Source organism: Neophocaena asiaeorientalis, unplaced genomic scaffold (genome assembly GCF_003031525.2).
Source record: "Neophocaena asiaeorientalis asiaeorientalis breed wild unplaced genomic scaffold, Neophocaena_asiaeorientalis_V1.1 scaffold79, whole genome shotgun sequence".
NCBI classification, from domain to species: Eukaryota; Metazoa; Chordata; class Mammalia; order Artiodactyla; family Phocoenidae; genus Neophocaena; species Neophocaena asiaeorientalis.
The window spans coordinates 6160195-6167358 of record NW_020175402.1 but is presented as its reverse complement, the minus strand read 5'-3'; the positions used below and the strand labels follow the sequence as shown (position 1 = coordinate 6167358).

Below are 7164 nucleotides of genomic sequence, written 5' to 3'. Positions count from 1 at the left end.
CCGCCTTTCTTTACCCACCACTAGTGCTCCAGCCATGCTGAACATCTTGCCTCTTCTCAGCCCTCTGCCAGGAACGCTCCCCTTCTGCTCGTCAAAGGGTAACTAACCCCTACTTCACTGGCCAGTGAGGTCACAGGCCCTTTTGTCCACTGTCTCCCTTCTAGGCTCAGGCCTCTTGAGAACAAGGACCAGTGGCTGTATCCTCAGTGCTTGGCACAAAGTAGAACTTGGTAAATATTTATGGTTGAATGAATGAATGAATAAAAGTGGATAAATGCTATTCGTTCATTCATTCACACATTTATTCATTCAAACACCACAACAGAGCTGGACTGAGGGAGCTACGGGGTCAGAGAAGACCTCTTGGAGAAGGTGAAGCTGAAGTTGGGTCTCCAAGAACAAGTGGGAGCCGGGGAGGTCAGGGAGGAAGCGCACTCCATGCTGGGGCAGCTGGGCAAAGGCAGAGGCATGAAACAGCTTGAAAGGCAGTTTGAACCCAGACGTCCCAGAAGCCTTTGCAGTCAGCATGTGGGCAGAGTGCACCGTCAGCATCGGACTCCTTGAACTTCCTCTCCTAGACGTTCCTGCTGCGGGTTGGGGTCATGTGCCTGTCCCTGACTGCACCTGGTGCTGGAATCCAGATGTCAGCTGACTTTGCCATGGACTCCCTATGTGACGCGGGGGGCAAGTCATTTCCCTTCTCCAACCCTGCTTCCCCTTCTGCTAAGTGAGGCAAATCATGGCACCCACCTCACAGGATAGTTCTGGGGTTACTGTGTATCGTAGCAGGCGCACATGTGCATTAGACAGATCTTAGTTTTAGTTCCAAATGATGCTTACTAGCTATGTGGCCTTGGCCAAGTTTTATTCATTCATTAATTTATTCACTTAGTAATTATTTCAATAAATGCTGGCCATCTTTTACATACTTGGCACTTATACAGCCGTGGGAAAGAAAGACACAATTCCTTTTCTTGAAGAGCTCACTTGTAATGGGAAAGACAGAAAATAAACTCATATAAAATGTGATGACAGGGAGCAATAAGTGTTATAAGTAACAAGCCATAGCTTGAAGGGTGGCAGGGTGCTATATCAAAATAGGGTGGTCCGGGGATTTCCCTGGTGGTCCAGTGGTTAAGATTTTGCCTTCCAATGTAGGGGGCGCAGGTTTGATCCCTGGTTGGGGAGATAAGATCCCACAGTCCTTGCAGCGAAAAAAAACCCCAAATCATAAAACAGAGGCAATACTGTAACCAGTTCAATCAAGACTTTAAAAATGGTCCACATCAAAAAAAAAAAAAAATCTTCAAAAAAAAAAAAATAGGGTGGTCCGAGGAGGTGACATTTGAACAGAAAAACAGGGGAAGAGAGGGAGCAAGCAGCGTGGTTGTCTGTGATACACAGCGAGGACAGTTCCAGGCAGGAAGAACAGCAAGAGTGAAGGCCCTGAGGTTGGGCCAGGCAAGGGATGCGCCAAGAGCACAAAGGCCAGAGAGAGGGAGCTGAATGAATGGGGAGCAAGTGGTGAGCAGTGACAGCAACCACCTGTGGCCTCAGAGGCCAATCATGGGGACTTCAACTTTTATTCCAAATGCGGGATCTTCCCGGACCGGGGCATGAACCCATGTCCCCCGCATCGGCAGGCGGACCCTCAACCACTGCGCCACCAGGGAAGCCCACGGTCAACTGATTTTTAACAAAGATGCCAAAGCAATTAGATTAGATGGAAAAAGATGATCTTTTACAAAATTGAAGGTGGAACAATTGGATAGGCAATACACAATAAATAAAAAACCAAACCTTGATTCCTACCTCACATGATACACAAAAATTAACTCAAAATGTATCATAGATCTAAATATAAGAGCTAAATGAGCCTTAGTCTCATTATTTTAGAGACTTACAGTTTCATTTTTTTCCCATTTATTTATTTATGGCTGGGTTGGGTCTTCGTTGCTGTGCGCAAGCTTTCTCTAGTTGCAGTGAGCAGGGGCTACTCTTCATCGCAGTGCGCGGGCTTCTCATCTCAGTGGCTTCACTTGTTTCGGAGCTCGGGCTCTAGGTGCGCGGCCTTCAGTAGTTGTGGCACGCGGGCTCAGTAGTTGTGACTCACGGGCTTAGTTGCTCCGCGGCATGTGGGATCCTCCCAAACCGGTGTCCCCTGCATTGGCAGGCGGATTTTTAACCACTGGACCCCCAGGGAAGTCCAGAAATAGATTCTTTTTTTTTTTTTTTCAGAAATAGATTCTTGAGGCATCTTAAAGGTGAACACAGGATTTGCTGATGCATTGGAAGTGGGATATTAGAAGAAGAGGGGTCTTGGGTCACCCTAAGGACTTACTGAGATGGGGAAAAGCAGGTCTAGAGGAGGAAAGACTGTGTTCTGAGAAGCCTATTAACAAATAGCCATCCAAGTGTAGATGTCACGGAAGCAGCAGGATATCAAGTCTGGAGCTCAGAAGGAAAGCGGAAACACATCTCGAAGTCATCAGAAAGTTTCTTAACCCTCATACAGTCTGTCGCCTTCTCCACAAAATGGGAATAATAGTAACACTTCTTAAAGTGTAAGTAAGGATAAAAACGTTTTAAAGTGTATGTAAGGATGAAAACTGATGAATAGATTAAGCACAGAATAGGTGCTTAATTCTTGACAATTACTACGTTTTTATATTGACGCTTATTCATTCTATGGACAAAACGTGCACATGGCACAGTGATTATGAGTGTGCTGTTTGAGGTGGACTTCCGCATTCCAGTCCTTACCTCACTTGCTAGCTGTGTGATCCATTCCTCAGTTTCCTTATGTGTGAAAAAGGCATAATTATAATACCCACACACAGGGTTAATGAAAACTAGCTGAGATAATGGAGCACAGTGTACTTAGCAAGCACTCAATAAAATTTTTTATCTATCAGCGGAAGAGATGAGGCTTGAATAAATAATGCATTCATCTCATGAGTACTGTAATCAATCGCCTCTTCCTTTTGGGAAGGAAGCCCTCCCCAAGATCCCTCTCCGAGAAGACCTCACAGAGCTCCTCCCCGAAATCACTCAGTCGCTGCTCCTCCACGTGCCCACGGCGGTCTGAACGCAGCCCTTTCTCAGCTCACAGGGTTAACGGTTGACTTCTCGATGTTGAAAGTCTTCCCCGGAATGAACTCCAGATGGCACACCGGTATCTGTGAGCCCAGTGCCCGGTATTGGACATTCACTGAATGCTGAAGGAAGGCGGAGGAACCTCTTCCGGTCCGGAAGAAACCACAAGGCTTCTCCATCTGGGTGAAAAGGGTCTCGCCCCGCACGCGCTTGGGGCTGGAGCCAGACACGCGTTCCGCGCTGGTGGCGAAAGAACTACAATTCCCAGCAGTCTGCGCGGCACGCAGCTCCAACTGTCAGGCGCGGCCGCGAAGGGCGGGACCTATATAAACCTCTTCTCGGCGCGCAGCTACCCTTTTTTCCGGTTACCGCGTCCTTGTTCTCTTGGCTGTTTGCGTTTTCTGTTAAGGTTTACGCCCATCCTCCGCCGTACCCGGCCTTAGCCTCGGCGCCACCGCCGCCTCACTCGCCGGAGCTGCTTCCCGAGGTTGCGGGATGTTGAGCGCAGCACGGAGGACCCTGGCCTGCCGACCTGGTTGGATCAAGGTCCGGAAGGCCACATTGGCCGCATGCGCAGTGAAAGGAGCCGGAACCTGTGAGGGCCGCGCCCTGCTCCCGCCTCGGCTCGGAGGGCCTTGTGCTCCGGTGTCACGGGTGAGTAACGCGGGCAGGCCGCCGGGAGCACGGCAGTTCTGGGACTGAAGTGGCTTAATTTGGGGGGAGACCACGTGATGGGGTCAGCCGGACCTTGAATATGCCTGTGACAGCTAGCTGCTCGGTGATCTTGGGCAGGTGACTTCCGTGCCTTCATCTAAATTACCTGGCTGCACAGCACATGTTAAGGAAGTCACCATGGTGGGTATAAGGACAAGGTTTTCCGGAGGACGGGCTTTAGTCATTCAGATACTATTTTGAATCCTAGGTTTGTCACTTTTTCCATTGATAGACAACTTTCGGTAAGTAACTTAGTCTAAGTCTTATAAAAAATGGGGATGATAAAATGGTCCAGTGAAGATAAACGAGACAAAACACTGGCACATAGTAAAACAAAGTGGTGATTGGGACCTATAGGATGTTTGTTCTCTTTTTTTAGTCTCCAGAGTGTCCCAGTAGATGAATTGGTGATAAGTCCTGATGCACAGGATTTAGGTGAGTCTGAGGGCTACACAGTGTTGGGCCTGCCCTGTGACCTGGATTACCCTGTGGCCCTTGTCGAAGCTGCAGCTGCTTCCACATAGCTGCTGTGGTCAAAAAGGAGCCCAGAGTGACAGTTTTCCTTGACGGTCGCTGTTCTGTTTGCTGTAACTGATCTGCAACATTTCAGGAAAAGACAGCTCCCATTGTACCTGCCATTTCTCATGTATAGCCAGAGACCTTTATTAGAGTTGACACATTTCCAGAGGCTAGCAGAAATGTTCCACTGATGGGGTTATGCATACAGAGTTAACAGAATAAGGCTTTTGAGAAGTAGCTTGCAGAGGCCAAGAACCAGCATGGAGGGGTAGATGGGGGTGGGTTAGATATCTGTACTGGGAAAATTCCGTGGCAGGTGGTGCAGATCTTGGTCGTGCTTTGGGTCATTGCCCTGAAAAGCTTATGGCATCAGTACTTAGGACCAAAGGCTAGTCAAAAAACGTAGTTCTGAATACCAAATGAAGGGAACAATTAAGATCATTCAGGACAATTGTGTTCTCCTTTTAGCTGTGCCAGATTGAAGATTCCAGGATGACTGAAGTTGACCTTTCTGGTGAGTGAAGACTGCGGTCATGACAGTGATGGAACACAGCAGCCTCAGGACCTGGTAGGTTTTCTGTAGGGACGTAATTTGGGAGCTTCGTGGGTCAGTACAGCATGTTCCCAAGGGCTATGGCTTGTTGTGGCCATGGGATCTCCAACTGCATGCAAGAGCAACTTGGAGAGACTTTGACAGCACAGGTCAGCATAATACCTGCAGCTGCCACTCGCCTTTCCTATAGTACCTCAGGACCTGGGCTGGAAGCCTTCCACTTGAGTCCATGTGTTTCCATTAAAAAAGTCAGCCTCTGTGTATGGATCAACTTTTTGGTTTAGAGCTTCCACACTTTTTTTCTGCAGGTTGCCCCCAGGTTTTACTGGCAGTGCCTGATACTGAAGTATCTGAAAAGACCAGCTTGTTGCTGGAGCAATGCTTTAGAATAAGGTAAAGTTGGATGTTGAAGACAGCCTGACCCTCCGGTTCCCTTTCCCATCAGATCTGAACCTTGGTCTTGGTGGTCGTAAGAGGAGGAATAGTAGTACTGAAGCTGTGCTCATGGTGTCTGTTTATATAGCATGTGGGCTAGTTTCAAACAAGGTTGAATTCTCTTGGAACTTGTTGCTTCCTCCCCTGTAAAATGGGATAATCTTAGACTTAAAGGGAGGCTGTATGTGAAACTGGGCAGCTGGTATAGTGATTGCTGACTAATATTTCTGTATTTGGGAGGGATTTATCCATAGCTTTCTTGACTCCTGATCGAGTGTTCTTTTTTTTCCCTCCTAAGATCTGTTACTAGTAAAGCTGTCTTCTTCTGTGATTGTGGATCTACAGAGTTGGGTGAGTTGAATGTCTGCCAGAAGCTTTCACACAACTTCCTTGCAGCTTCCATTAGTATTTCACTGTTATCACCCTAAGCAGTGTAGCCAGTAGATAATAAGGCTACTCAGGTCTGTGTGTAAAAGTCTTCTTTTTAATATATCATTTACATCTGGCCTTGTGTGCTGTATTTGTTGGCTCTTCATAACCGTAGGACAAAAAATAAATGTTTACAGTGTGACTTGGTCTGCTGGATTTGCCTATGCTAAATGCCAAGAACACACCTGCAGAGTAGAATGTGGCAGAAGGGACAGTCCTGTGTCTTTAACAGCAAGGGCTGACTACTGTGAATGCGATAATGGCTTGAGCTCATGCTCATTGGTTTTGGTAATCTTGGAGTCTTACCCACCCCTCTCCTGGGAGAGTGGTTCTATTCTAGCTCAAGGTATTTTTTCAGGCTGTGACTGGTCCAGGATGAAACCTAATCTGAGTGGACATCTCTGGATGATAAATGCGGATATGGGACTGAGACCAGCCCTTAGGAAAACCTGGGTGGCATTGATTAATTGGGGCATTATTAACACACTGGCGTACACTTCTTTTTCAGGAGAGAAACACTACAGGAAGAGGCAAATGAAGAGACAAGGGGCTCTTTGAGGGGGGAAACACCTTTTTTTCTTTCTGATGCTGGTACCTGGCATACAAGTGACCAATAAAAGGTTCCTGGATGTTTGTGTCAGTTTTCTTGATGTCCCTCAGATTGTTGGTTATTCCCTATTTAAATACTCTGTAAGACTCAGAATGAATTATAGTCTCAATTTCTGAAGAAAAGGTTGATCTCAGAAAGGAACAAAACGATCAGTTCTATAATTGCAATTGTATTACTCTTGCTAAGTGAGAATTCAGGCTGAGGGCAGGACTGGTACTTAATGTCCTGGGGCAGTATACTCCGCTGCTCCCCACCCTCCCAGTTTCCTAGCACGAAGCTATAGGTAAGGCTTTTCAGGAGGGTCCTTGTGGTAAGTTAAATGGGATCTCCTAATTTATTTGGAAAATAAATAGAGATGTGTAAGGCTTGCATCAAGATACGGTTTGGTGATGGTTGACCTCATGGTCAGGTTATATTTCTGAATTACCGGTTCCTATATATAATAAATGGATTAATATCTACTAACAGGTGGGCTTGGCACAGATGGTACAGGCGTTACCTAAAACAATCCAGGACTTTTGGTCTAGATTAAGCTGGCCCCAACATGTCTCTCAATGGGCCACTTCCTCCCCAGTCTGAATAATGAACTCTGCCTAGCCACCAGACTGGAAGCAAGTTTGTTGGGGGAAGGGAATACCTGAAAGCAGATAATTGCCCACCATTTGGCACCATTCCTGCAGGGAGTCCACGCACTCTGACCTCAAGAGAACCTTAAGGAGTAATGTGCCTGTCACCTAAGAAGTTGGTTTTAGTAACTTAACTTTGGTGGTTAATCCTTAATCTCCAGGAGTGTAGACAACCCCACCTG

The 7164-nt window shown here is 47.0% G+C and overlaps 4 non-coding genes across 4 annotated transcripts; all 4 read left to right on the top strand.

The window, feature by feature from the left end:
- Positions 1–4297: 4297 nt before the first annotated feature.
- LOC112414457 (small nucleolar RNA SNORA16B/SNORA16A family) lies at positions 4298–4432 on the top strand. The gene has a single exon (XR_003006151.1). It is a non-coding gene; the product is annotated as a small nucleolar RNA SNORA16B/SNORA16A family (small nucleolar RNA).
- A 511-nt stretch (positions 4433–4943) lies between these two features.
- On the top strand, positions 4944–5074 carry LOC112414458 (small nucleolar RNA SNORA44). Its single transcript, XR_003006152.1, has one exon. It is a non-coding gene; the product is annotated as a small nucleolar RNA SNORA44 (small nucleolar RNA).
- A 228-nt stretch (positions 5075–5302) lies between these two features.
- On the top strand, positions 5303–5429 carry LOC112414459 (small nucleolar RNA SNORA61). Its single transcript, XR_003006153.1, has one exon. It is a non-coding gene; the product is annotated as a small nucleolar RNA SNORA61 (small nucleolar RNA).
- A 681-nt stretch (positions 5430–6110) lies between these two features.
- LOC112414467 (small nucleolar RNA SNORD99) lies at positions 6111–6184 on the top strand. Its single transcript, XR_003006161.1, has one exon. It is a non-coding gene; the product is annotated as a small nucleolar RNA SNORD99 (small nucleolar RNA).
- The last annotated feature ends 980 nt before the right edge of the window (positions 6185–7164 follow it).